This window comes from Arvicola amphibius, chromosome 3 (genome assembly GCF_903992535.2).
Source record: "Arvicola amphibius chromosome 3, mArvAmp1.2, whole genome shotgun sequence".
NCBI classification, from domain to species: Eukaryota; Metazoa; Chordata; class Mammalia; order Rodentia; family Cricetidae; genus Arvicola; species Arvicola amphibius.
The window spans coordinates 94,185,388-94,195,266 of NC_052049.1; the positions used below are offsets into that span (position 1 = coordinate 94,185,388).

A 9,879-nucleotide genomic window follows, 5' to 3' on the forward strand; every position below is an offset into this window, starting at 1 on the left:
GAGTGTTCCCTTTACCCCACAACCTCTCCAGCAAAAGTTGTCATCATGTGTTTTCTGAATCTTGACCATTCTTCCAGGTATAATATGGAATCTCAGAGTTGTTTTGATTTCCATTCTCTGATGACTAAGGAGTGTTGAGGATTTTCTTAAGTGTCTTTCAGCAATTTTAGATTCCTCTGTTGAGAGTTTCTCTGTTTAGGTTCTGTACTCCACATTTTTTATTGAATTATTGTGTTCTTTTGATGACCAATTTCTTGAGTTCTTTCTATTTTGGAGATCAGACCTCTGTTTTGATGTGGGGTTGGGTGCAAGATCTTTTCCCATCCTGTAGGCTGTTATTTTTTGGACTTATGGACCATGTCCTTTGCTTTACAGAAGCTTTTCAGTTTTCAAGGGGGTTCCATTTATTAATTTTTTCTCTCAGTGTCTGTGCTACTGAGGTTTATATTCAGGAAGTAGTCTTTTGTTTCAATGTGTTCAAGTGTACTTCCCACTTTCTCTTATATGAGGTTCAGTGTTATGTCTTTATGTTGAGGTCTTTCATCCATTTGGATTTGAGTTTTGTGCATAGTGATAGATATGGATCTATTTTCATTCTTTTATGTGTTGATATCTAGTTATGCCAGCACCATTTGTTAAATAAGCTCTCTTTTTTTCCCAGTTGGTCGTTTTGCTTCTCTGTCAAAAATCAGTGTTCAAAGTGTGTGGATTAATATACAAGTCTTTAATTCAATTCTATTGGTCCTCCTGTCTGTCTTTATGCCAATACCTGGTTGTTTCAGTACTGTAGCTCTGACGTCATGGATTGTGATGCCTCCAGAAGTTCTTTTATTATACAATAATTGTTTTGGCTATCCTGATTTTTTTTTTTTTTTTTTTTTTCTTTTTCATATGAAGTGGAGTACCATCTTTCGAGGGTCTGTGAAGAAATTTTACTCGGATTATGCTGGGCAATGGCATTGAATCTGTAGATTGCTTTTGGTAAGATTTTCATTTTTACTATGTTAATTCTACCTACCCAAGAGCATGGGAGATCTTTCCACTTTCTGGTATCTCTCAATTTCATTTCTTTCCTCAACGATTTAAAAGTTCTTGTCATACAAGTCTTCCACTTGTTTGGTTAGAGTTACTACGAGATATTTTATGCTATCTGTGGCTATTGTGAAGGGTGTTGATTTTCTGATTTCCTTCTCAGCCCATTTATCATCTGTGTACAGGAAGGCTACTATTTTCTTGAGTTAATTTTGTATCCTGCTACATTACTAAAAGTGTCTATGAGCTGTAAAAGTTTCTTGGTAGAATTTTTGAAGTCGCTTATGTAAACTATCATATCATAAGCAAATAGTGTAAGTTTGTCTTCTTCTTTTCTGAATTATATTCCCTTCAACTTCTTTTGGTATCTTATTTTTGTAGGTAGGACCTCAAGAACTACATTGAATAGATATGGAGATAGTGGCCAGCCTTGTCTTGTTCCTGATTTCAGTTGGATTGCTGTGAGTTTTTCTCCATTTATTTTGATGTTGGCTGTTGCCTTGTTCTATATTGCTTTTATTATGTGTAGGTATGTTTCTTGTATTCCTGTTCTCTCCAAGACCTTTATCATATCACTATGTAGCACCCCTTCCTGATAAGTAAGACAAGCTGTTCATATCAGAAGATACTGACATAAAAAAAGCAATTCCATTATTTTCCAAATAAATTGTCAAGTAATTGTCGCAGAACTAAACTTAGGGGCTAAGACTTAGTCTAATAATTAAGTTCATCATAATTAAAAGAATTATCACTTTTTTATATATTGAAGTCCAAATAAATATGGATTTAGAAGTCCTTGTGTTATAATCAGAAATATTTTCTGCCCTCTCTCTAATTCTTGGGTGCCCAGGGCAACTTTGCGGTAGCCCATTAAATCTAGGTAGTCATGGTAGACTGGAACAAAAAGTACTACTTCAAAGAACAGCTTTCTGGCCACATTCCTTAAAATGTGCTTTCTCAGCATCTATTGAGATAATCATGTGATTTTTATTTTTTGGTTTGTTTATGTGGTGGATTTTGTTAACAGATTTTTGTATGTTGAACCATCCTTGCATCTCTGTGATGAAGCAGACTTGATCATAGTGGATGATGGTTCTGATGTGTTGTTGGATTTGATTTGCCAGTATTTTATTTAGTATTATTGAATCAATGTTCATGAGTGAAATTGGTTTGCAATTCTCTTTTTAGTAATGTCTTTATCTGGTTTGTGTTCAGGGTAATTGTATCCTCATAAGAAGAGTTTGTCGATGTTCCTTCTGTTTCTCTTGTGTGGAACAATTTTAGGAGTAGTAGTATTAGTTGTTCTTTGAAAATCTTGTAGGATTCTGAACTGAAATCATCTGGCTTTTTTTTGTTTGGGAGACTTCTGATGAATGTTTCTATTTTTTTTTTTAGCAGTTATAGGTCTGTTTAATTTGCTTATCTGGTCTTCATTTAATTTTGGTAAGTGATATTTATCCAGAAAGATGTTCATTTCCTTTAAGTTTTCCAATTTTGTGGAGTACACCTGATGATTCTCTGGATTTTTTCTGTGTCTGTTGTTATGTCCCCATTTTCATTTCTGATTTTGTTAACTTGGATATTCTCTCTCTGCCTTTTGGTTAGTTTGGATAAAGGTTTGTCCATTTTGTTGATTTTCTCGAGGAACCAACTCTTTGTCTCATTGATTCTTTGTATTTTTTTCTTTGTTTCTATTTTGTTGATTTAAGCTCTTAATTTGATTACTTCCTGCCATCTATTTCTCTTGAGTGAGTTTGCTTCTATTCTAAAGTTTTTCAAATGTTCTATTAATTCACTAGTGTGGAATTTTCCAGCTTCTTTATGTAGGCATTTATTGTTATGAACTTTCCTCTTGACACTGCTTTCATTGTGTCACATAAATTTGGGTATGTTGTGTGGTCATTTTCATTGAATTTTAGGAAATCTTTAATTTCTCACTTTTATTTCTTCCTTGACCTGTTGATGATTCAGATGAGCATTGTTTAATTTCCATGTGTTTTCGGGCTTTCTGAAATTACTGTTGTTGTTGAAATCTAGTTTTAAGCCATGGTGATTTAATAAGATACATTGGGTTATTCCAGTTCTTTTTGTATCTGTTCAGGTTTGTTTTATAATGAGTATGTGGTCAACTTTTGATAATGTTCCATGAGGTGATGAGAAGGAGGTATATTCTTTTATGCTTGAATGAATTGTTCTATAAATGTCTGTTAAGTCCATTTGAGTCATAACATCTGTTAGTTCCCTTATTTCTCTGTTAATGTTTTCTCTGCCTGACCTGTTCAGTGGTGAGAATGGAGTGTTAAAGTCTCCCACTATTACTGTGTGGGGTCTAATGCATGGTTCAAGCTTTAGAAGTGTTTCTTTTACATATGAGGGTGTTCTTGTATTTGGAGCATAGATATTCAGTATTGAGATTTCCTCTTGATAAATTTTCCCTTTGACCCATATTAAATATTCTTCTTTGTCTCTTTTGATTCATTTTAGTTTGAAGTCTATTTTGTTAGGTATTAAAATAGCTGTACCAGCTTGTTTCTTAGGTCCATTTGATTGGAAAATTTTTCTCAACCCTTTACTCTGAGGCAATGTCTCTCTCTGAGGTTGAGGTGTGTTTCTTATATGAAGAAGAAGGATAGATTCTGTTTTTGTATCCAATCTGCTAGCCTGTTCTTTTTTATAGGTGGGTTTATATTTTATATTAAGGAATATTTATATTATATTTATATTTATGTTTATATTAAGGGATATTAATTACCAGTGGTTTTTATCTCCTGCTAATTTAGTTTTCATGGTTGGTGAAGTTATTTTGTGTGTTTTTTCCCTTTTTGGGGATTTGCTGCTGTGAGAACATCAGTTGTTTGGTTTTTTGTTGATGTAGCCAAATTCCTTGGGTTTGAGTTTAACTTCTAGTACTTTGTGCAGGGCTGGGTTTCTAGCTCAGTATTATTTAAATCTGTTTTTTCATAGAATATCTTGTTTTGTCATTCTATGATGATTGAAAACTTTGCTGGGTATAGTAGTGTGGGCTGGCATCCGTGGTCTCTTAATGTCTGCCTAACACTTGACCAGGACCTTCTGGCTTTCATTGTCTCCATTGAGAAATCTGGTGTAATTCTGATTGGTCTGTCTTTATATGTTACTTGGCCTTTTTCCTTTGTAGCTCTTAATATTCTTTTTTTATTCTATAAAAATATATTTTTTCATATTTTGTATTTGAGTGTCTTCCTTGTGTAGGGGCCATGCTAATCTTCTCTGTATTGTTCTAATTTTAGTATATGTGCTGCCGAACCCAGCATGACATGGGAGATACCTGTGATGGAAAGTGAAATCCTTAAATTTGTAGGTAAATGAATGGAACTGGAAAAATATTCTCAGGGGGGTAACCCAGACATAGAAGAACTTATTATCTCTGATTTGTGGCTCCTAGATCTGAATGCTTTGGTTTGATTATGTAAATAGATTATCTGAGGAAGCCAGGAAAGTCAAGAGACTATAAAGAGAGCAGAAAGAAGGAGTTCTAGAGAGATAGTAGACCACAGGTGCTAAAATGGTTTGGAAAGGGGAAAATAAGGTGGGGATCATAACACAGATCTTGGGATGGATGGTAACCCAGAAAGACAGGGAGGAAAAAGAGGTATAACATTAAGGATGTTTGAAAAAGCCACAAGGAAACATTTTATAATTATTTTAAATACACACACACACACACACAGACACACACACACATATATATGTATATATATATATATGTATATATTTTTAAATGAAATTATGTCACATGGAGTGAACATTTTCTCCTCAGGAATCTTTGCCTATCTAAATTAATACTTCAGTATTAATAGCCCTCGGGCTATTGGGCAAAAGGGTCCCAGGTACCCCTTTTTTATAATTTATTTATTTTTATTAAAAATTTATGCTTCCTCCCAGCCTCCCATTTACCTCCCCCCTCCAATCCCCCTCTGTCTCCAGCCCGAAGAGCAGTAAGGGTTCCCTGCCCTGTGGGAAATCCAAGGTCCTCTCCCTTCCATCCAGGTCTAGAAAGATGAGCATCCAAAAGGCTAGGCCCCCCCAAAGCCAGTATATGTAGTAGGATCAAAATCCAGTGCCATTGTCCTTGGCTTCTCAGCAGCCCTCATTGTACACCATGTTCAGGGAGTCCGGTTTTATCCCGTGGTTTTTCAGTCCCAGTCCAGCTGGCCTTGGTGAGCTCCCATTATATCAGCCTCACCATGTCAGTGGGTGGGTGCATCCCTCACGGTCCTGACTTCCTTGCTCATGTTCTCCCTCCTTCTGCTCCTCACATGGACCTTGGGGCTCAGTACAGTGCTCCAATGTGGGGCTCTGTCTCTATCTCCATCCATCACCAGATGAAGGTTCTATGATGATATGCAAGATATTCATCAGTATGGCTGTAGGATCTGGCCATTTCAGGCTCCCTTTCCTCAGCTGCCCAAGGAACTAGCTGTGGGCATCTCCCTGGACACCTGGAAACCCCTCGAGAGTCAAGTCTCTTGCCAACCCTAAAATGGCTCCCTTAATTAAGATATATTCTTCCCTGCTCACATATCCACCCTTCCTATATCCAACCATCCCATTTCCCCAAGCTCTCTCCATCCTCCCCTTCACACATTTCTTTTCCCATCACCCCATACCCCCATCCCACCCCACCCCCAAGTTCCCAATTTTTGTCCGGCAATCTTGTCTACTTCCAATATCCAGGAGGATAACTATATGTTTTTCTTTGGGTTCACCTTCTTATTTAGTTTCTCTAGGATCATGAATTATAGGCTCAATGCCCTTTATTTATGGCTAGTAACGAATTATGAGTGAGTACATCCCATGTTCATCTTTTTGGGTCTGGTTTACCTCACTCAGAATAGTGTTTTCTATTTCCATCCATTTGCATGCAAAATTCAAGATGTCTCTGTTTTTTTACCGCTGAGTAGTACTCTAATATGTATATATTCCACACTTTCTTCATCCATTCTTCCATTGAAGGGCATCTAGTTTGTTTCCAGGTTCTGGCTATTACAAATAACGCTGCTATGAACATAGCTGAACAAATGCTTGTGTAGTGTGATAGGGCATCTCTTGGGTATATTCCCAAGAGTGGAATTGCTGGGTCCTGAGGTAAGTTGATCCTGAATTTCCTGAGAAACTGCCACACTGCTTTCCAAAGCGGTTGCACAAGTTTGCATTCCCACCAGCAATGGATGAGTGTACCCCTTACTCCACAACCTCTCCAACAAAGGCTATCATTGGTGTTTTTGATTTTAGCCAATCTGACAGGTGTAAGATGGTATCTCAAAGTTGTTTTGATTTGCATTTCCCTGATTGCTAAGGAGGTTGAGCATGCCCTTAAGTGTTTTGGCCATTTGAACTTCTTCTGTTGAGAATTCTCTGTTCAGTTCAGTGCCCCATTTTTTAATTGGGTTAATTAGCATTTTAAAGTCTAGTTTCTTGAGTTCTTTATATATTTTGGAGATCAGACCTTTGTTGCGGGGTTGGTGAAGATCTTCTCCCAGTCAGTAGATTGCCTTTGTGTCTTAGTGACAGTGTCCTTTGCTTTACAGAAACTTCTCAGTTTCAAGAGGTCCCATTTATTCAATATTTCCTTTAATGTCTGTGCTGTTGAGGTTATACGTAGGAAGCGGCCTCCTGTGCCCATATGTTGTAGAGTACTTCCCACTTTCTCTTCTATCAGTGTGTTCAGATTGATATTGAGGTCTTTAATCCATTTGGACTTGAGTTTTGTGCATGGTGATAGATATGGATCGATTTTCATTCTTCTACAGGTTGACATCCAGTTATGCCAGCACCATTTTTTGAAGATGCTTTCTTTCTTCCATTGTATACTTTTAGCTTCTTTCTCAAAAATCAGGTGTTCATAGGTTTGTGGGTTAATATCCAGGTCTTCTATTCGATTCAATATGTCGACTTCTCTGTTTTAATGCCAATTCCAAGCTGTTTTCAATACTGTAGCTCTGTAATTGAGTTTGAAGTCAGGGATGGTAATACCTCCAGAAGTTCCTTTATTGTATAAGATTGTTTTGGCTCTCCTGGGTTTTTTGTTTTTCCATATAAAGTTGATTATTGTCCTCTCAAGATCTGTGAAGAATTTTGATGGGACCTTGATGGGGATTGCATTAAAAATAAGCTATTGCCATTCCGCATAGAATTCCCAGATTTTAAAGTTATGACTCTATTCCTGAAGATATCATATGCTTTAGACACAGGTCTGGGAAGAATGGAGCTAGACCTGACCTGAAAGTCTCCTCCCTGAGTATTTGAAGCTATCTCACAGTATCTGAAGGAGCTATGCAGCTGCCAAGGAAGAAAAGTAGTCAATAGTCCTCTATGAGCTGTAAAGCCCGAGAACAGCTAGGGCTCGGCAAGCTATTGCTAACAATGAAATAGTGGCACCTTTATCTTGGAAGTAATGAATAGGTAACCAATAGCTGTCTATTTGGTCTTAAATTTAGATCATAAGAAGAAACTCAAGTGGTACTATAAAATTCGTCAACTACCCATAGTTGAAAGGGTCATGGACACTAGAGGAGAGCCCAATACTGCCATTCTCCAAAACCAATATAATTTCTTAATGTATTATAAATGCATATCCTCATACCCATAGAAAAGTGCAGCTTTTACCTCCAATAAAAAGCTTCTTTTTGAAACCATGATGATTATCAGATAAAGCCACAACTGGTAACATGCAGAGAACAAGTGGTTGTAGGATGCACAGCCTCAAATTTTGCATCTCTAATACAACCCCTAGGGTTTGGGGAACACTGTGGAAGAAGGTAAAGAAATACTGTATGAATCAGATTACCTTAGGCTGCTACTAGATAATGTCTTCTAGACACAATAGGGATGCTTTACCCAAGAAATCTCAAAAATATGTTGGGCTAAACAGGACCAAAATGATGACTCTACAAGTCAACATGTCAATAAGGAGAGGGGAAAATTTACAAGAACCCACCCACAGGTAGTCAATGGATTGGGTTTTCCATTTTTTCATGGACAACACCCTTGATAATTTACTGAATCTCAGGTGACTAGCCCTATATACATGTACATATGGGGTGGGAGGAGTTGGAGTCGTTAAATGGAGTGTAAGCATGTTTGAAATCCTCAAAAATTAAAAATTATTCTTAGAATTAGCATATATAATATTAAGTTTCATTGTAGCATTAAAAATAGAATTTAGTGCCAGACAGGGGTGGCATATACCTTTAATCCCAGCATTCAGGAGGTAGAGGCAGGTGGATCTCTGTGAGTTCAATGAAAGCCTTGTCTACAGATTGAGTTCCAGGACATCCAGGGCTACACAGAGAAACTCCATCTTAAAAAGCTATATGTATAATTTAGTTTTGTTGCTCCTCCTCTCCCCAATCTCCTGGAGCCCTGTGCATTATTCCATCTACAGCCTCCTTTCTCTTTTCATGTCACATGTATGTGTTCTATCGCTTCTGACTCATCACCACCTTTTCTCTCTCTTCTTTCTGGGCTCATGACATATAGCCACAGTCCCTCTCTCTCTTTCTTGCTCTTGAGGTGTAAGTATTATAAGCGAGGATCAGCATATGAATGAATATTCGGTATTTGTCTTTCTCAGTTTGAATCACTATTTGTTTGCTATTACAATTCCAGATCTATTAATTTTCCTGCAAATTTTATAATTTCACCTTTTAATTAGATGAGTAAAATTCAGTTCTCTATACACCATATTTCAATTATCCATTTCTTTGTTGATTGAAATCTAGGATGATCCCATGTGTCTGTGATTGTGAATAGTGCAACAATAAACAAGGATGTTTAAATATCTCTATGGTAGGTTTTGTAGTGGGAAAAACCCAAGGTGCACTGTTGTGGAGTATTTGTTTACGCTGTAAAGATGTGTCTCTGCCTAAGGTAACTTCCAATTGGTTTATTAAGAGCTAAATGCCCAATAGCTAAGCAGGAGAGATAGGTAAGACTTCCTGATAGAGACAGGAAACTTGAGATAAATCTAGGCCCCAATAGATACCAGCCAGATGTGGAATGAGTTGGATACATAGAATGTGATAGAGGTAAAAGCCACATGATAGAACATAGATTCATAAAAATATGGGTCAATTTAAGTTATAAGAGCTAGTTAAAAACAAGGGGCTGGCAATCCAGATAGTCTGAAGAAAAATCTTACTACAGTGTACAGCTAAAATAATTTACCAGAAAAAAATTAATAAGTTTTAATAAGTAATAGACATTATGGGCAGAAAAACAGAAGACAAATCCTCAGAGAAAGAGACTAATACCTCTGAGAAACATGGGGAATCTCTTATAGACATTAGCAGAGTTGTTTGACCTTGTGTCCTGGCCATTTGAGTAGCTTATACTAAATAGAGTTTTTAGGAGAGAAGCTTAGTGTCTTGAAGTAGAAAATCTTAAAGTCTTCACTACAATTTATTGATATTTTTTGGTAATAGTCATTCTGACTTCTATAATATGGAATCTCAACATAGTTTTAACTAGAAATCCTCTCATTGCTGAGACTGTTGACCTTACTGAAAAAAATATTTATTGGTTATTTGTGTTTCTTCTTCTAAGAACTGTCTTTTTATGTCATTCATCCATTTGTTGATTGATAGCCTTGGGTGTTAATATAATATAAATAAATGTAATATATATTAGCTTTCCAACTGAAGTACAGTTGTCAGAATTTTTTGTCTGTTTTATTATAAGCTGTCTCTTCACTATGCTTATGGTTTTCTTTGCTGTGTAGAAGCTTCTAAATTTCTTCTGACTATAAAATATAGACTGTCTCTTGAAGATTTCATAGGATAAAAAATATAAAGAGTCACACTAGTG

The 9,879-nt window shown here is 36.6% G+C and overlaps 1 non-coding gene across 1 annotated transcript; it reads right to left on the reverse strand.

Annotated features, from left to right (window-relative positions):
- Positions 1-4,218: 4,218 nt before the first annotated feature.
- On the reverse strand, positions 4,219-4,325 carry LOC119810871. The gene has a single exon (XR_005284817.1). It is a non-coding gene; the product is annotated as a U6 spliceosomal RNA (small nuclear RNA).
- Between the last annotated feature and the right edge of the window lie 5,554 nt (positions 4,326-9,879).